We start from the raw sequence: 21,876 nt of genomic DNA, 5'->3' as shown, positions 1-21,876 counted from the left end.
CCAAGGATATAACAGTCAACACACTTCCAAAAGCTTTAGAATACTTTCCATGCTCCCAACCATTAGGCAGCTCAAGCCCTTCACAGCTTTCATGACAAATGAGAGAGGAAGGCTAAGCCCCGAGAAGACATGGCTAGGAGTAATACGAGTAAAAACTATATATATATATATATATATATATATATATATATATATATATATATATATATATATATATTTAATATTAGACATTTTATATATATACACACACATACCCACTGAACACTGTAAAATATGGCGATGGCGATAGGTGGTCGTATTCACTAATGTCACCAAATGGGCATGGGTATTTGCCAGTGATAAGTAGTTTGGAGGACCTAGCCTACTCCGATGTACCCTAGGGGACCCATGTTAATGGTGGGAGGGAAGTATGTGCCCTTATTGTGCAGTGTGTACCTGCCATAAAGTCCAGCAGCCCTGGGTGAATAACCTACTGGCTGGCCAGTGTACAGTTGCCCAGCTTGGGTTACCTGGGATAGCCCTGCTGTGCAAAGCTAGATGCAAAACCAATCCACTTGTCAAACATGACCTAAGAATTGCTACACTTAGTGTAATACCATTGACAGGACACAGGTTGGAAGCGGATTACATGATGGTAAGAAAGCAGCTGGATATCCTATGTATCCAGGAAACCTGTTGGAAGGGCAGTGCACCAAAGTTGGCTTGGAATGCAGTGTCTACCACTCAGGAAAACTTCAGACAAGAAATTGTGTGGGAGAGGCTTGAGAGGACAATATACCCCACAACAGGGCTGTAATAGTGAGGAGGAGAGCTCACTCAGACAGCAGTTGCAATACCCACTAAATAAAGCAGGACAATATGAAATGGTGTTGATAATGCAGGACTTCAATGTACATATCAGGACAGACAGAACTGGATATGAAGGCTGCTTAGGTCCACTTGGATGGGAAAAAGGAATGAATGACAGGCCATTCAAGATTTCTGTCTGGCAAATGCCTTGGTGGTGGTCAACACACTGTTCAGCAAGAGGGACAGTCACAAGATCACATACAAATGTGGCCAACATGCACCTCAGGTAGATGTCCACCTAGATAAAAAGGGGTAATGGGTTTGAATAAGTGATTGCAAAGTCATCTCTAGTGAAACACTCAGCCCACAGCATAAACCAATAGTTGCCACAATCAGTTGCAAGCAGTAGTCAGAGAAGGCTCTGAGGTCAACAGAAACTCAGCTGAAAATCTGGAAATTTCTGCTTTCTCTCCAGTCAGAGTTCAAGGAATGACTCAGGGCTCTAGCACCTCAGGAACAAGAGGAAAAAGGTGGAATTGAAGAATGGCAGTGCCTCCAAACAACATATGTGAGGACTATAGAACAGATATGTGGCCGAGCCAGATATGGAAATAAAGCACATAAGGAAAGCTGGTGGTGGAATGCAGAAGTTCAGAAAGTCATCAAAAGAAAGAAGTACAAGAAAAAAAAGTGTAGGACAGAAAAGACAGACCTGGCTAGGAAGGAATACTGGTTGGCTAGGACACAGGCTAATAGAGGAGTTGCAATAGCAAAAAACAAGGCAACAGAAGCACTCTGCCACCTAAGTCACTTTCCAAAAGCTGGCACAAAGAAACTCTCTTGGTCTTGCTACCTGATATAAAAAAGATAGACACCCTTCATAAGGGATGCCAGCAACACCTGCTCAACAGTTCACAGGACATCAAAGGCAGATAGAAACAGTACTTCCAGCAGGCTCTGAATGAAGAAAACCCCACAGACGATGTGCTGCCCTAGACACAGTCTATGATGATGGCTCTGAATGAAGAAAACCCCACAGACGATGTGCTGCCCTAGACACAGTCTATGATGATGGAAAAAGAGGGGCTCACCACAGAAGTAAGAAAAGCATTAAGGAAAATGAAGTCAGGGAAAGCAGCAGGTTCAGATGAGGTCAGAGCAGATATGATAAAGAGGTTTTGTGAGAAAGGAGAGAAATGGCTCCTGAGGGCACTCACAGCAGTGTGGAGAGAAAAGCATATTCCAGATGGCTGAAAAACAAGCATACTCATGCCAGTGTACAAGAGCAAAGGTGGCATCCACAACTGTGAGCAGTACAGCGATATCAAACTCCTGTCACATTCCATGAAAATTCTGGAGCGGGTGATTGATAAACGGATATGCAGAGTAGTAGAAAGTAAGATGGGAGATGAGTCGGATTCAGATCAGGATGCAGCACAACTGACCTGATGTTTGCAGTGAAACAGACAGTTGAGAAGAAGCTAGAGATGAGGAGAGTGTCTACTTGGGCATTCCTAGACTTGGAGAAAGCATATGACAAGGTCCCAAGAAAGTGGATTTGGGCAGTCCTCCAGTGGTTTGAAGTCCCAGAAACATTGGTAGAATTAGTGCAAGCTATGAAGTAGGAACCAATGACACAAGTATAAACAGTGATCAGTCTCACAGTGGGGTTTCCAGTGGGAGTGGGTATGCATCAAGGTTCAGCTCCGAGCCCAATGCTGTTCGTACTAGTGATAGATTACATTAGCAAACACGTCAGAGGGGACATATCAGAGTCACTGTATGCAGATAATGTGACATTACAGGCAGACTGAGAAACTCGGCAAGGGATAGTGAAATGGAATGTAAAACTGAAGGCACGTGGTATGAAACTGGGTACAGATAAGACAGTGATAATGACAGCAAATTGGGGAAATCAAAAGAAACTGAACTGAGATAGAAGGGATGACAGTGGAACAGGTTAACAGCTTTAAGTATCTGGGAGGGATGGTTGAGGAGAAGAGAAGTCTGAATGAAGAGGTCAAAGCTAGAATCAGAGGAGCTGCAGTCAACTACCATAGAAAGGCATCAGATCAGCACAACACAAGTGGACTGTTTGACTAAGCATTAGAAATATAGGGCTGTTATACCCAGCTGATGTCCATTACTATTAGGGTGTCTGCAAAACATCCCAACTAACAACCTAAAACAGAGTGAAAAGGTCACACAGAAAAACATGGTTTTGCAGACACCCTAATGGTAGTGGACATGAGCTGGGTATAAAAGCCCTGTGTTTCTAATGCTTAGTCAAACAGTCCATTTGTGCTGTGCTGATGAGCCAATAACAAGGCTGAAAATGCATGTCCACAGCTAGTGGGGTTTGACTTTATTGGCCTGAATTTGTCCAAATAATTTAAAGAGAAAAAGGTCATGGGCATTCAATATCACCATATAGCTGAAACACATGAGGCTCATAAGGGTAATTTGCATATATTCCATGTGCCTCTAATATAAGAGGTTTGAGGGGTCACTCAGTGGAAATTCTAGCTTGACTAGAATTTTGTTAGTTTTTACTGAAAGTAAAATGTAGGAGAAAGGATGCCAGTATGTAGAACCGAGACTAAAGGGTATGACAGGCTTGTGAAGAGCCAATGGAAAGTGGGGAGATTGGAAAAGGGAATTATCCAGTTATTTCATGTACTGTTTCTGCATTCATTTGCAAAGTTTTGGTTGTTGCCTGTTTTCTGAATAGATAGGTTTCCACAAAAGCAAGTAACTAACAATGACCAAAATCTGTTCATTCATCTAAACTCAGTGCTGAATGCATGCTTTCCAATATTACACCAGAGTAACACTGAGAGCAACTCTTTTGGAATCTGTCCCTACCAGTGTAAGCCTGCTTTGTAGCTAGACCCTTGAAGTAAGTCACAGTTACACCAATAAGTCAATCGGTATTGGGACAAGCTTACACAAGAGTAAGTCACTTATACTGATAGCGAGTATTTCTGAATCTGCCCTGTATCTCTTACTTTATTGCTTCATTACCATTTGCTTTTTTATTATTAAATTCAGTTACATGAAAAGTAATGTACAAGTGAAACAATACCTCTATTTCTAGCCTTTACTTATGTCATTTTAGACTCATTTATTATGCAGTTACCACAGACACTGATGTCACATTCAGAAATATAAACTTGAGAAGTTGTGAATAAAGTATAGCATGGGGTTATGTAATACCAACAAGTGTCGCAATTAGCATCTGTGCTGTTACCTGCCCTATCCCTTCTGATTTGCCTTTTGACCTCCTAATTCATCCCATGGAGCCATATTTAAATATTATATCTACCAATGCTTAGAAGACCACAGCTAAGAACTCTATAAATAAAACAGATTCATGTTTTTAATGAAGCGGTCCTACTTAAATATACCACTCATAGTCTCTCCACCTGGTCATCACTATTTCTATATGCCAACCCCCCAAAACAAACAGACACCAGATATCATAGTCCATCATGATGTGCTCACTACTTTTCCATTTTTCTGGCAAATCATGTCCACTCTCCCCTGCCTAATTTTGTAATTCTGGACTCATCATCATGATCTTAACAGATTCATTTTATCTTAACACATGCTTTCTAGAACAGTTGTGCTGAAAGATGCAAGTTGGCAACCACTGCTAAACTGGAAACATGGAATTCATTCATGCAAATATTCTTAGTCAGGAGGAGTTGGAATGGAAAATGTAAATAAAACCCAAATAATGAGATATTCTTCCCTTTTGCTTGAAAGTTCTGCACATCATCCGCTTTACCATTTAACAGAATGAGCCACCCTCACCTTGGTCTTCCACTCTCTGTCCTCTAGAATGTAGTGAATAGAACTTCAGCCTCTTATCTCGATGTAACAATACTTTATCTGCTGTACAGATTTCAGGTACACTTCCTCGCCATCCTACTTCTCTTAATTCTATGCATAACTTTCATACTGAATTCAGTTACAACTTATTAGGCATTTCACTTTTATACAGTGACAGTATATCAAAATATATAATCATAAAACTTTGCAATGCACCCAGGTTTCTCTGGTACAGTATCTCTGAGAATGAAATGCTGTGCCTCAAGGGCTTTACAATAAGATATTAATATTAAAAAGTAACTGATTCATAGGAAACCAGAAAATCTTTATTTTTATCACACACACTATATATGTATGTAACTCCCAGTTAAATGTGAAGTTGTATAATACATAAATATATTTTATATTATATATCATTCTGTATTTTCTCTCTCTCTCTCTCTCTCTCTCTATATATATTTTTTTTTTAATGTGAAAATACACAATATTTAGTTTTATACATTGTATTTCATACACTTTAATATGTCTACAGTATTGTGCGTGTGTGTGTATATATATATATATATATATATATATATATATATATATATATATATATATATATAAATATATATATATATATATATATATATATATATATATATATATATATAAATAAATAAATAAATAAAATGTGCACACATGTTTTCTCTCTCTCTCATATATATATATATATATATATATATATATATATATATATATATATATTTTAATGATGCGCTTACATCTCAAGATCATTCTGAAATAATGTCCTGAAATGCATTTTGTTTCTACAGTCCACAGAAACATCTCTTTGATCAGACATTTGCTTGGAGAATTGTTTGACTTTGTGCAGAATTATAGATGGCCTCACACATTAAGCTTTGTTAGTGCCATCTGCAGTCCATTCATTGTAAGATACTTTTCACGATGTTTAAATGTTATTTCTTCAGTGCTACCTCAGCTTGCATAAAATCCATAAGCTCTCTCTCTGATTTTGTCATTGCTGTGACATAGTAGCAAGAAACCCTTTCTGTAGAATATACTACAAAAGAGAGCATTTTAATCTGTTTCATGGAATACAGCCTCATGCTGCACAGGATGGCACTGCTTTGCATCAAACCATAGTAGAAAACAGTCCTATCTAGATAAGCCAGATTTAAACATGCTTCTTCCTTGATCAAACCTGAATGCTCTGATGTGTAACTATGCATAAATATTAGGTTTGACGTGAAGTGACAGTTTATTGTTGTTCTGACTCTTATCTATAGTACAATACAGTATAGGGAATTAAAATCCTATAAATATAAAACTGTGTATATATTTTCCCCAGAGTCTGATAGGGTGCTCCTTTGGTGTTGATGCAAGCTTTCATAATAACAGGGTAGTCACCATTCAAAGCATTCTCCCTTGTAGATCCTAATATATAGCTTTGGATTATTCATTCTTGATGCAATACTAAAATGAGGGCTATTATGGATGATTCATTTATATGCTTAAAACAAATGCCTAATCATGCGTACTGTACTAAGTATGTCCAAGGACAAACTTGGTATCCTTTTCAGATGGATGTGATGAGCTTCATTTCGAAAGTAAAATCAGCACAAGAATCAGGATCTAGCAGCCGACAGAACATTGTTTTAAGTACTGCTTGTGGAATGCATTTAAATGTTTATATTAAAAAACAAAATCTAGACAAAGTCACATATCGGTTCAGTAGAGATCCAGCTTCTCAAACTCACTATTCACTAATGTGGATTGTCCCTACTTTAACTGTTGAAAATGCTGGAATCCTGAGGAACTAATGAAATTATTGAGCTACAAGATAGATGTACGGGCTGTAATGCTGTTTTGAAATGTTGTATCCCGTTGCATAAGGCTGGCATCATGGTTTTACTGCATCACAATGTTTCTTGATCTACTGCATATATTACCTAAAGTTGCCTATAAAAGGTGCCATCTGAGCTATGCCCACATTAAACAAATTTATGAGCTCACTTAAAAGAACGCCACATATGTTCTCTTCCATTTCACTTTACTAGCAAATCCTACCAGTTATTTGCTTCTTTAAACTGATGTAAAAACAGAAAAGGAAACCTCAGTTTGAAGGCAATTGTTTTGCCTACGATCCAAAAGTAAATAAATGTTTTATGCCGACATACAAACGGTTATCCCATCACGTAAAAACTTTCTTCTGTACTTATAATATTACCATTTTATAACAAAAATGAAATTATGCAGCAATCATTAATTAGGGGGAAAGTACCTGCTGATTGATACGATAATCAAACAATTAAACGCTATAGGTATAACACAGCAAATGCACACACCATTTATTCGTGTGGACAGAGTAAAACCATTGTCTCCAATCGTTACAAAAATAAAAATTAATTATAGTTTTAAAAGGGGAAGCCAAAACATCATCGCCCCCTTTTTTTTTGGCACCGAAACACATTCACCTGTTAGTCGCGACAACTATACTCATTCATTCATTCATGAGGTGTGCATAATGGGGTGCATGCCTGCTCTCCCAGTGCTTAGCCCCCGTTAGGTAGGCATTCCCTTGCACAAAGCACTAGTTTATAAAGTGTACCTGGCCGTGTATCTGTGCAGGGTCCCGTCGTCATACACAAAGCTCTGGTTGGTGTAGCACTCACTGCACATTGTGGATTTGCCTCCAAGCCCCAGCTCCCGCGCGGACGTCAGTGTAAAGGACCCCCTCAGGCTGCTGTTGCCCTCCGCAACTGACATCTGAAGGAAGACGGTGGCTCATAAATTATATTTAAACATCGCAAGGAGACTACAATGTTCTGTCAGTACCAAGAGCTGCTCCATCTTCCATCGGGAGCAGATAAATCCATGTTTGCCCCTTTATTTCCCTATATTTGCGAAGCTTAATCATCACATGTCTTACAAGTCTGGGGAATGTGAAATAATTGGCAGGTGCAATGTTTAAGTGGAGCCAAATAACAGCTGCTAAGTACAGACACCTGCGTTACGTCTAATAATAAGGTCATAAGTATGTATGAGTTACTCTCGCAGAAAATGCCTCAACGTACATTAGTGCTTTCATGCCAAAAGGCTCCAGTCTTTTCGGATTAAAAACTACCTGTAGTTTCCTGAGAAGTACGTCTTCGGTTTAACAGGTTAGTTTAAAAAAAAACATTGTCAGTGTGAAACCACAGTTTTAATCACGTCAGCACACCAATAAGCAAAACTGCTGCTTTCTTTTATTCCCATCAATAATTACTTCCCACCCTGGTCCATTTCTTTTTACTGCTTGCCAATTTCTTTTACTTCACACTGTAGGCACTTGTGCCACCTACTGCCACGAAATTATATAGCATTCAGGGGCGGGAAATGTTAGTCACCACGCTGGTATTAAAACTGGCGGGCTTTCCCGGTGCAGACAGAAAATAGAGTGAGAAAAAAATGTGAGAAATGAACCTGTTCTCATACTTAGTAACAAAGGGTAATCTCATAACGTGCTATTTACAAATGAAACAAAATGGAAAAGATTCAAGTGTTTAAAGACGTGTAAAAAGTGAAACACAAAGGGGAGCACTGGAGGTAACTGAAAAAAAAAAAAAAAAAAACAAGAGAGAATTGTTTTAAACAGACGCTTATCACTGTGTATGCATTAATTGTATGCATTAATTCTCGGAATATACCCACTAATCCATATCAGGACTACAAAACCAGTCAATCCAGCTCTCAAGGAAAAGAAACTAAATGAGCAACCATCACTCAGAATAAGCACTCTCATCCCTCACATGCACTTACATGCAATTTGGAAAATCCCCAGTTTCTTCTTTGGAAGGACACCAGAAGGCAGGCTCAATGGGAGATGAGAACTAGAGCCCGTAGATAAGGCAGCTTATCCCAGAACCAAACGCTTTAAGGTTTGCAATGGTCTGCCTCTCTATGTACTACACCAGGCTGTCAGAACACTATTTGGTATGTTCCCCAACAAAAATGAGAGCTCATTGCATTACTGACTGACTGCAATCCTCGGTGATTTACAAAAAAAAAAGAAAAAATATATCAAAAATTTTATGAGGGACAGGGCAAATATATGAAACAAAATTAGGGACATTCTGAAAATTCTGGACATATGATAAGTATGCTATCCAGTCATACTCAACATCTTCAGCTGAAAACATGTTTTCCTGAGTAAGTCTCAGACATGCCATGGTTTGCACATCCTAAATCATTCTGGACTCTGAAAATACTAAATACCCTTAGATACAGCTGTAGTACATCAGTGTAGTCCTCATCTTTAGTACATCTTCAGTCTAAGAAGTATTGCTAGTGAGCTGTGACCTATTAAACCACCAGCCAAAAACCCCATCAGAAATACCCATCTACAGAGCACCTCCTAGATCAGTCCTGAAAGCACCCCCTTTGTGATAACAGCTCTTCAAACATAGCATTATGGACAGTTTGGACTACCCTTGTCTCTCTTGCCAGCCTTGTTGACTTGGGTTTCTTGAGGCAAAGTAGCAACTGCCTCATGTACACTGACAACCCTCTTCTAATAACTCACTCTAGTACAAAGTGTGACAGATGTATCTACACCAAGAATCTTGAATCCCTGCTCTCTCACACTGGAAACAGTTAACACTGAAGAGGTTGTCAACTCACTCACCACTACTCATACACACAGGATGCACCCAACACATAAATCAACATACTAAGAAGTTCTCTCAAAAAACTTACTGAAACACTAGACCACCAAAACAAAAGACTGCTACAACTAATACAGTTCTCACAGCACCCAAGACACATAGCAAGACAAGTGTCTCACCTAACAAGCCCTTAAGGCGTAATATTCAAAAAACACATTTTCTTGTCATTGGAGATGCATAGTGAGACACATGGATCTCCCACAGATGGATCTCCCATTGATCAGGTTAGATAAGGCAAAAGTAATGGTCAGCTGTCTGTCCAATGCCAGGATTCATCAGATCATGCATACACTCAGGTCTCTCGACAAGAAGTATCATTATAACTCTGCCTTAGCTCATGTTGTAATGAACAACTGAGACATATCTCACTTGACTATATAAAGAGAGACATGATTGAGCTCTCTGAGTATGTGTCCCAGGCAGGTATGTCTCTTGCCTTGGGCAACATATTACCCTCACCTAGAATGATGCCATAGTATAAACAAAAAATGATTGATTTCAATAACTGGCTTAGTTTTTGGTGTCGTTCAAAGGAGATCCAGTTTCTATTGGCCTGGGATGACATGGTCAAAAAACCTTGCTGCTTTGCTAGAGATGGTCTGTAATTGGCACCACTAGGCTTTCAGCTGCTGGCAAAGGCTGTTGCCTCCCCCATAATGCCTTTTTAGGCAAGGTCTCAAAAATAAAATTGCCAACTTGAAAATTGCCAAACATAACAAAATAAGTGTTATGCTGATAAACAATAGGAGTTTAAACCAGAAAGTGCACACCCTGGAAGAACTTCTATCACTGGAGGATGTAGATGTCTGTACAGTCACACAATCCTGGTTCAAGGCCTCAGAGAATACCCTGACCGTGCAAGGCTGCAATGCCTTCCACACCTTCAGACTGTAAAATGAATGTGAGAGAACCAAAGAAGGTGGTTTGTATCTATATTAGGGATAAATTTATCTCCCTACTTGTTAGATTGGACAACTCCATGGAGTTACTCCAAGTTCAGATTACTGTGGTATTCAAGTCATAGGTAGTTATAGATCCCCTTCCATGGATCATGATGCGCAAAAAGCCTAGTTGACCAAACTGGAGTCAATCCAAATAGTGCCAAACACTCTGGTCATTGGGAATGTCAGTTATCCCACCATGAACTGGGAAACCTACTCTAGCCCTAACTCACTAGCACAAAAGTTCTTTGATTTTGTTAACTGAAATGCCCTGCAACAAATTGTTCAAACCCCAACAAGAGGAACAAATATACTAGATCTGCTCCTCAGTAACATGACAAACAGATGCACCACCACAACTGTTGGACCATCATTAGTCAAATCTGACCACAAGTTAGTCACTTTCAAACTGGCACTAATACCAGAACTCACAAAGGGTGAAGTCAGACTAAAAAACTTCACCAAAGCAAACTATACCCTCCTAGGGGAAGGTATAAATGCCATCAAAACCCCATCCCTCAGCTGGAAGTGGTAACTAGACCAAAGCTTACACTAAAGTGTAAACTGTGGTTTCAGAAAGAATCAAAGCCTGAGCCCCAAGTAAAAACAAGCCACCCTGGTGGACATCCAGCATCAACAAACTTTACAAAAACACAAAAAAGTTGCTATCTAAGAAAACTAAGGCAAGGCCCCAACAATGAAAAAGCACCATCCTCCCCCTCAACAGGCAAATAAGACAAAATGTCAAATACTCTAAGGGTAACATTGATAAACATTTAGCAATCACAGCCAAGATAACCATAATGCCTTTTACAGATATGTTTGCAGCCTAAAAGGTTATACTCAAACATGTGCCAAACTAGTGACTAACAGTATCACATACATTAATCCCCACAGTGATAGAAAACCTGCTAGCAGACAGATCTGGTGAATATTTCGCTCCCTTATCCTCTCCAAACGTATCACAAACCTTGCCCCCAACTTCCCCCAGCCCTACATATCCAAAGAGCAGGTCATTAAAGCCTGGTCTAAGGCAAAAAACACAGCCTGTATGGGACCAGATGGCATCCTAGGCTGTCTTCTAAACAAACTAAAACAGGAAATATCACCATCATTAAGTGGCCTATTGAATCACAGCTTAATCACAGGCTTTGTATCTGTGAAATGGAGAACAGCAAGAGTTATTCCTCTCCACAAAGGTAGCCTAGCAACAGACCCAGGGAATTATAGACCTATAAGTCTGAGCAGCCTCATCTGTAATGCCATGGAACATACCATTATGGACCTCATAAATAAAGACATAGGTGACCTCCATACCCTGTAGCCAAACCAATTTGGCTTCATCAAGGGCAGACTCTGCCTGTTAAACCTGGTGGAGTTCTTCAAAAATGTGATCAGGGCCACTGGCAAGGGCAAACATGTACACACAGCATACCTCAACTTGGCAAAGGCCTTTGACACAATCCCATATGTAGAAATTATCAATAAACTTAGCAAACTGAATGTAAACCTCTTTGTTGTAAAATGGGTTGCCAAGTGGCTCACAAACCAGTCACACATTATCAACGTGGGTGATTCCACATCAACCAGCCGACCTTTCATTAGTGGGGTGCCACAAGGGTCAGTGTTGGGCCCCTACTGTTTGGTATATATTTCTCAGAAGTTCAGGCCAAAACTAAGGGGCTGTGGCTGACCAGGTTAGTGGATGACTGCAAACTGGGTGCAATTACTGAATCCCCAAATTATGTCAACAACAATACCCTATGTACCTACGAAGTGGTAAGAGTTCTGGGATCACAAATAGACTGTGACCTTAACTTTGATCACCATGTGTCTGCTATAGTAAGAAAGGCTTTCTACACAGTACACGATTAGCAAAGGCATCAACTCTAGATCAAAGGAGGTTATAACCCCTCCATACTCATCACTAATCAGGCCTATAATTGAGTATAATGCTTGTTTCTGCACGTCCCATACAAAGTACCTGCAGCAATTGAAGAGACATCAGAGGTTTCTAACTAAGGTGATCAAGGGACTCCAGCATGTGCCTTACACAGACTGACTAAAGTCCCTGTCACTATACTGAGTATCATATAGACTTCTTAGGGGAGACTTACGCCTCGCTTACAGATCAATCTATGACCCAAACCTAATTAATTTGCTGCACATCCTCAAATCAAACTGGACTAGAGCTACCTGTTCCAGGGACCTAATTATGGCCTGCTATTTGAATAGGACATGCTGGAGGGACAGATTTGTCTCCCAGCAACTGCCACATCTTTGGAAAAGGCTGCCAATTTATGTGAAGCAGAGCAGCTCTATGGCACTGTTCAAAAGAACTTGGATGAATGGATGGGGCACCATACATTCTTATTGGGGGTAGTGCCCACAACCCTCCTAGACTTGGCCAGTCATTACTAAATACAATCCTGGGTACTGACTAGAGTATCTATGGTATTAGATTGAGATGAAACAGCTAGGCTTGATATAACCTCCAGGTCAATAGCCTAGAAACCTCCTATGATCCTAAAACAACGTTTACAACACAAGTACATATGCAGCAAAACTTGCAATTGCAACCTTCAATACAAATATCATTCTTCAATGTTGCAGAGGTCAACTGCTGAAAATATGTACACTTTCAAATGCAGAGCAGCAATATCAAGAAATGTGTACATTTTTAAATGCTAGATGCATAACGAGGAATCAATAAGAGAGCAAAACACATTTTCTAGACAGACCTTTATTGGATTTATATGGCAATGATCTCCAATGCTTTATTTTAGCATGAAACACAGTGCAGTATCCAAGAACCAAACAGCAAGATTTCTTCTTTCACCAAAGTAACTTTAATGTTTTATAATCAAGTGCAAAAGATGTGGTGCTTTTGTTTAATCAGCAGAACATCAGAGCCTGAAGTAACTCATTCATCACTTCTTTTTATCAGTTCTTAATCACATGGCTAATAATTTAAAGTTACAGGTACAAACTGCAGAAGTATTAGGAGCGGGTCTATATTATAACTTCGAAGATGTAAAACTTTGAATGTTATAATATCGAACCCACTACATCGAAGGATGAAAATAGCGAAGCCCTGGAACTTCGAAATCTTACCTAGGGCAAGATTTTGGTGGGCTGTTCCGTGGCTTCACTATTTTCTCCACTGTGGTGTGAGAGTTATGGACCTTATGGTTAGGGTGCAGGTTAAGGTAAGTGGATAGTTAGTAATGTATGTATGTATGTGTAGTGTAGGGTTGGGTTTGTTAACTGTATATGTGTGTATTAATTAATTTGTTTGTGTATAGTTTTGTAGGGTATGTGTGCAACAGTTACGGGCCTTAGGGTTAGGTTGCGGGTTTAGGTAAGTGGATAGTTAGTAATGTATGTATGGTTTAGTGTAGGGTTGGGTTTTATTAACTGTATGTGTCTGGTTTATTTATTTTGGTGTGCTTGTGTTGTGTGTGTGTTTCTCGGAACAGCAAATTTTTTCCCTGGGAAAAAATTCGCTAGTCCGATCGGTTGATGTTATCATAATTCGAAATTCCAAGTTCAAACTTATGGTGTTCGATATTTTGGAATTTTGAATATATGATATAGACCCTTAGGACATATACTTAAGGAATAACAATTCACATACACATTGTTATAAACCATCCAAAAATCTTAAGAAAAAAACTGTTGAGAAAAAAATGTTTCATAACTTACTAGCTGTAATCTTAAGGGGTCAGTTAATATCAACACAATCATTTAGTCCAGGAGTTACAGTGGTACTGGTGCTTAGCTGCCGCTGCAATGCTTTAATTTCTAAGAGTTCTTCCATCCCCATTTCTCTGATGACTATCCCCTTTTCTAAAACCAAAAATAAAAAAAAAATTAAAATGTAAACATCGTACTGCATGATTATGTAGGATACTGGTTAAATCACCCCTTTTAATGCAGTAAATGTGCTATTATATTCTCTGCATTAAAGCATTTAGGAAGCATCACAGGATTCACAATGAGCAAGGTATACCACACTAGCTGCATTAAAATTGTATCTATCAGGTCTTCTCCACTTTCATATAGTAGACATAATAATGCATATTTCCTCTGTATTAATACATTTGCAATGTGCACCTCTGCCACATTTATGTGTTTGCTCAGAGTGGCCCTCTTGCGTAGCACTTTGGCATTCAAAGAAGTTTTAAAATGTCCTCTCTTTCTAAACACAAAATTAGGTACACCATGATGTGAAATCAATAAAACTCATGTTCCTTATGCAGCATCCACCTGGTTTAATAATACATGCAAAGCAATGGTTGCAAAATAAAGAAACATATTTGATTGTAAAATATCGGACTTATAGTCCTAATTGAGTTAATATTGGTATTAATTAGCATCTCCCTTTGAGGTTACAATTTTAAACGTTGATTGTTATGTAACTGGAGAATCAGTGTGTTTATAAGAATGGAGAGATTTTATTTATATGTATGTCTCCTTGGAAAGCTAATAATCTGAGGCACTAGAGACATCTAGTAAAAGTTACGTTTTATACAGACAAAAGTGCATTTTTTAATACAGAAATACTTAAGCTCCAGATACCCAAGTTCCATAGCTAACACTCACTACTGAAATGCTATATCTAATTATTTTAAATGTGTATATACAAATGGTTGCACACAATCAAGACAACAATATATATTATTTTCTCTTCATAGCATACACAGTTAAATACAGTGTTGCCCCAGCTCCTAGAATCCACGACATTGTCATCCTATTGCTAGAGAAAGCAAGTACCTATACCAGTTCTTTTACTCATTATAGCAACTTTCAATATTTCCAGTACACATTCAGATCTGCTGTCTTTGAATCATGAAACTACCCTGCAAGTCATTAAGTTCAGCAATCAAAGCAAATGAATCTCAAAAAATGCACTTCCTGGTCTTTCATCTTCCTTGTTACATTCATAAGAAGAGACAATAAGTATGAAGATCCAACCCACTTCAAAATATATTCCTTGTTCTTTTACATTCAAGAAGAAAAAAGTCACACATTTGTAAGTCATGAGATAAATGCTCCGATTACAGATGAACAGGAAAGAAGTGAAAGAAAAATGCATTGTGGTTTTACATTACATTTTCAACTCAGTTTACTTTAGCCAGGCATTACAACTGGATCTATACACATTATACAAGAGCATACACTATTACATTTATTAATTTGTTTTTATTTCTTTACAGCTGTAAACATATTTGTAAATGACTAAATGTCATAGAAATGAGATAAAATGCATTTTACTCTGTCAGCTGTAAGTGGGGCTCCAAAGGTTACCAACAGCAAGAGTAAAAACTATCAGTTTTTAGGTATATCTTTTCCAGAATTATACTTAAATCCACCCCAATTCATTACTCATAAAACCAGTATAACTTAACATATCTGTCACTCAGGCAATGCTAAGTAGCAAACCCCTCATCTAGAGGTGGTCAGTCACAAGCCCATGGAGTTGCTTATATTCATGCTCATTTGGGTAGGCCAAACTAAATCAAAATATATATAAGGAAGATTTCAGTTTATGCCAGTTCACTGAAAGAAACTTTAATCAAAACTAATCAAACTCCACTCACTGACAGCAAGTTAATCAACTTCTCAAACAAAAATTAATAAAACAAGGGTTTCTGCTGAGGGGTTGACCTATTGTATCCTCCAAATGGAGGCCTGCACTCCTATAACTTAATATCTAAAGCAACACCAAGATCAAATAATATTAGGAAAAAGAGGAACTTCCCTAACCCTACTATCTGCTGATCTTGTGCACATACATGCACACACAGACACACATGCACACGCACAGACTTTCAATAAAATGGAAATCGCTGAAATAGTCAGATAAGGCCCATTTCAACAAAAGTTTCTTTTTGACAGAATGAATGCTATCCCTCTCTCTCAAGATATATATATATATATATATATATATATATATATATATATATATATATATATAGGAGGGCAGAACCTAGATGGCCAACTGAGAGCAATGAATTTTGAGAGCTCCATAAAGTAGTATAATAATATAGGAAAATTTTATTATTTTCAAGTTTAAAACATCAGAAATCTATAGATAAACTACTAAGTTACATAAATATCAATTTTGGTGGAGATATACAAAAATGTTCCTGTCAAGTAACTTGGAGATATATTGAGTCACTGAATATGAACAGCTAAAAGAATTCTCATCCAGATACTGCTTTGAAAAAAGAACTGCAATTGATTACATCTACCTTACAGGAGCTATCTTTGAAGATGGATGGCTTTAAAAATGAATTAGAAAACCTCAAATTAAATTCTCAAAAACAGACTGATACTCTTAAGGAACTATTACAGCAACACCATATATAAATAACAAATATAGAGACTTCTCTAAATGACACTGAAGGGACACTCAAAGAGGAAGAACTCCAAAAAGAATTTCTGCTTAAACAGAATACATGGCTGCTTAACAAAATAGATGACTTAGAAAACAGGGAAAGGAGAAACAACATAAGGATCGTTGGTCTGCCTGAAAACACTGAAGGAGAAGACATTATTTCATTCTTAACTACCTGGATTCCTGAATTTTTAGACTTGAAAGAGAGACTTTCATTTGGAATTGAAAGGGTGCATAGAGCACTGAGGAAACTTGCTTCTAACTTAACAAATATTCCATCTAGATCCATAGTTATAAAATTTTGTTCATTTCTGGACAAAGAACTAATAGTGAAATCTGGTTGGAGAAAATCGCCCTTAAAAAACAATCAAAGCCTGATAAGGTTTGGCAATGATTATTCTTCCAGAATACTAGAACAAAGGAAAAAAGTCTGGCCAATAATAAAACTGTTGAAGCAAAACAACATTAAAGCACAACTGGCCTTTCCAGCCAAGATAAAAATACTTTTTGAAAATGAGATGAGAACCTTTAATGACTTAGAAGAAGCTACTATATTCATAAAAAAGAACAACATAGTGTCTATCCCAGAAGGAATGGAATGGATGGCCCCTACTCTTAACAGAATAAAATAAACAAATCCTTGGACTGATGCTAGAAAGAAAAATGATTCCAAGATAGCTGTCCCAAATAAAAACTCTTACAACTACATCTATAAAAGTATCAAATTATATGGTGCATCACTTGTCATCTGTTTTTATTTTAAAAAAAGGAGGGTTTCTTAAACAACTGAGAAACAGTAATGATTGACTCAGAATGTTCAGAGTCCAATTATTCTTCACAAACAAAGGTAGGTCAAGATGGGTTACTATTTACATTATATATAAGCCAAACAAAGCAACATATAATACAAACACAGAAGTTTCTATTCCCCTACTTGAACTCAGTGAATACTTATCTTGTTAATTTTTCATTGAGTTTACCTAAAATAATTTAAGTAATTAATTACCTAATTCAGCAAGGTACCATTCATCAGAGTTCAGACTCAAATGTAACAAATTAACATCATATATAATAGCAGTAACAGTAGAGTGTTTTGAAAAAAAATGCTGTCATGGAGATTAATGTCTTCTTCAGTTAAAGTACGATTTAGCAATGTCATGTATATCCTGGTTAAATAATAGTAGCAAGTTTTTAGTACAAATGTCATTATTATTCTGTCTAAACATAGTTAATATCAATTATGGCAGGTATCACAGCTACCATTGCTGTTTGATCAATCCTAATATGGTCTGCATGAATGCAGCTGTGTCTGGTAGCTAGTACAAATGTCATTATTATTCTCTCTAAACATAGTTAATATCTATTATGGCAGGTATCATAGCTTCGAGTGCTGTTTGATCAATCCTGATATGGTGTGCATGGATGCAAAACATAGTTAATATCAATTATGGCAGGTATCATAGCTTCTAGTGCTGTTTGATTAAGCCTGACATGGTGTGTGTGGATGCAGCTGTGTGTGATAGCTCTTGTATGTTGCCGTTTTCATCTCCAGGAAGCTGTGGGTTGCAGCTTGTGATTGAGGTTTACTGATGCTTGTGTATTAGGAAGAGACATTTGGTGTTTAGCCTGGATCCAGGGGAAGCGGGTGGATAAAACTGTGATTTGGGTTATTTTGGCAGAGAATAGTTTGTTTATGCATCTGCTGAGTGGGAGGTGGAAAGGCTGGAAGAATGTGTTATCTGTTGTTGTGGTGGCTTATTGGGAGTTTTTTTTTTCTGATCTGTTTTCTCTCCGTTCTTTTCCTGGCTGCTGCCTCGCTGAAAGGGAAGGAATTTAGGCTTGAAGCTACAGTGAAGTGAAGCTTTGCTTCAGGTGCATCATGAGCCTCTGGTATGCAGTACACAGACACTCTAACAGAAACAGACGCTCCCAGGTTGCTATGGTAATGGAGACAGAGTGACAATAATGCTTAACGGCTCTGAGAAGCCTCTAAGATGCTTCTCAGCAATGAAGTTTTTGGTTTAAAAAAAATATATATATATATATATATATATATATATATATATATATATATATATATATATAGGCTGTTTTAAACCACATGTACACATATTGATGGTCTCCCAACACTTCGTTTAGCTCATTAAGTTGATTCTTGATTAAAAAAAATAATAATAATAAGCACAATTTTATATTTAAAATGTATTTTGGTCCAAACACATTAAGGACTTACAGAAGAGTGGAAGTCTTGACTTATTGTGAAAAACTAAGAGCACTTGGTCTTGTGCAATACCCTTTGCAGAGGTCTGGAAGGTGAGCTTGCTCCGACGTGTTGGGTATATGGAATATGGGGATAGCTGATTCTAGGGGTGTTTGGGGTTGCCAGGAAATGCTAGAGAGTCATCAGATTTTCTTTTTCGAAATATCTGTGGGAATGGAAGGTGTGTTGAGTGGTTCACTGGAAAAGTGGCCACTGCATGTAACAGGCTGGTAAAATGGGACAGGACAAATATCAGTTTGGATATTTTAAGTACAGCCTGGAAACACACCACACGAACTATTGATTGGTATTCTGGTAAAACTGCATGGGCATCGTGCCCATGCTTGAAGTACTGATATGCGTGTGTGTAAGGATGGAAATATACTTATAACAAATAAAAAAACAGAAGGGTCTCATAATTTAAAGTCTATGGACTGTATAAACATGCTTGGAAGGAGCTAATAATAGAATAAGCATTACAGCTTGTGGTCTCTCAAATAAATAAGCAACAGCCAAAAAAAAAAAAAAACACACAATAGTTATGTAATGTATGATTTTAGTAAATCTAGACGTAAAATATATAATCGTCATATAAGATGAAGCAGTCTGCTGAATTTAAATATTAAAGACAGGATTTAATAACATGGGCTTGTGTATACTAACACTACTGTCTTAACTTGTCATAAATTACATACACTACATTGAACATCAAGGGAAACCACGATGCTATTCTTATATAAGTAAATATGCATAACAAGTCATGTAATTGGTTTAACTTGAATTATAGTTTTTGTTACCAATATTGACCCTATATAATACTTAAGCGGTTACCAAAGTAACTAATGTTTTATACATGACATCAAACTGACAAAGTTGTTCAAGAGAAACAATAGAAGCTTGAACTTGAAATGTCACAGAATGTAACAATCATATTCTGAACAAATAGTATTAAATTGACAATAGGCACTCAGTTTAATAACATGGGCTTGTGTATAATAACTCTACTGTTTTAACTTGTCCATAAATGACATACACTATATTGAACATCAAGGGGAAGCATAATTTTCTCATATAGGTAAATGTGCATAACAAGTCATATGGTTGTTTTAACTTGAATTATGGTTTTGTAACCCATCTTGACCAAACATAATAATTAAGCTGTTACCAAAGTATTGAAACACAGATGACCAGTAGGAAGGTAGCTGGAATAAAGAAGCATAACCATGACAAATTGAAATCTTCTTTTTTAATACAAAATGGTGAGCACTTTCGCAATGGTAACCATTGCTTCATCAAACAGTTCATTCAAACAGCAATAGTACTTAAATACTTTAATTCATTACTAGAACAACCAATCCTACCACACAAAGTTAATTCAGCACTCAGCAATCAATTAATTACTATGGTTATGTTTTGCCCTTAGTTAATTGCTGAAGCCAAAAAAACTCTGTTTAAAAACCACATCACAAAATGTAAAGACAAGAATGGGGATAAATATAAATATAAATAAAATACATAAAAAGTCAATGAATAAATACATATACTCATGTTCCCCATTTAGTAACTACTTATGTGCATAGATATAAGCATAAAAATATATATAAAAGTATAAGCAGTACACACTCAACAACTTAATGAATACATATATTCTGCCTAATAAATGCAAATGTTGTCCACCTAGTAAATACATATGCTTTAATGCATACATCTCAACAAATGTTTGTCTTTAATGATATCTATGCTAGAAGCAGCTCAAGAAATACTGTCATATTGACCCAAAGCCCTGCATGTGTTTATGTAGTCTTCTCTTGTTAAAATAGTATTATTATTTTTTATTATTTTATTTTAACCTTCTAGATTTTAGCACTGGCTTCAATGGAACACTATCGTTCAAACCCAAACCTCTATGTTCTCCTAAACGCAAAGTCCATTTTACTTCCATATTTTCAGTAGTATTGACTATGTCGCCCATCCTATTGCTAACATTCTGAATGTGTAAAACCTGAAACAAAAATATGTGGTCATCCCCCTTATCCAATGTATGCTTAGCCAAAGCACTATACAGTTACCCTTTTCTAGTGCAGTAAAGGTGATCCCTTATCCATTTCCTAAGGTGACGGTTAGTTTTGCCAACACAGAAAAAGAAACATGTTGTGCAGTGAGCTACATACACTACATTCTTAGTATTGCAATCAGCAGAATTCCTTAGCTCCCATAGACGCCCTGTTTCAGGGTGCTTAAAAAACTTTGATTCATCTATATAAATGCACTGTGTGCATTTTCCACATCTATGGGTACCATTCACTGTGCTATCCATCAGAACAGGTGTCCTTGGATAGCAAAGCTGCTGTTTCAGATTTTTCTTATTTCTAAATGCAAAATGTGGTTGTACCCCCACTATGTTGGTAGTATCCTCATCTACTAACAACATATGCCAATTTTGTCATATGATGGTTTCAAACCTTTTCACATCTCTTGTGTATGGTAAAACCATCGGAATGTATGGTAATACACTATTCCTGATACCTACCCTGTCACTACCTGCTCTATCAGAGTAGTAGGGCTTAGCTTTACCTTTCCTTTGTTTGTGTACATTATGGTACACCTTATCAATTTCATGCTCACTATAATGAAACCTAATGAATAATAGGTTAATGAAACCTGTTCTTAGCTTAGTTAACTCATTTCTATACACTTCCTCTTGACAATATAGGTGAGATGTTCTCATTGCCTGACCTCTGATTATGTTAAGAAAAATCTTAGGGTTATGCATACTGTTTCCGTGTAGAAAAGATGGTCTGTAACATTGTTTCCTATGTAATTTCGTAGACCATTGGTCATTTTCTCTGTATATGGTAACATCCAGGAAATCTAAACTCATCTCAGAACAGTTCATCATAAACTTTAAAAAGTCACTGGTAGTATTTAAGTTGTTCACCATCA

Source organism: Protopterus annectens, chromosome 16.part0 (assembly GCF_019279795.1).
Source record: "Protopterus annectens isolate FY-2018-M chromosome 16.part0, PAN1.0, whole genome shotgun sequence".
Taxonomy (NCBI): Eukaryota; Metazoa; Chordata; order Ceratodontiformes; family Protopteridae; genus Protopterus; species Protopterus annectens.
The sequence above is the reverse complement of the archived record's forward strand: the minus strand, read 5'-3'. Positions refer to the sequence as shown.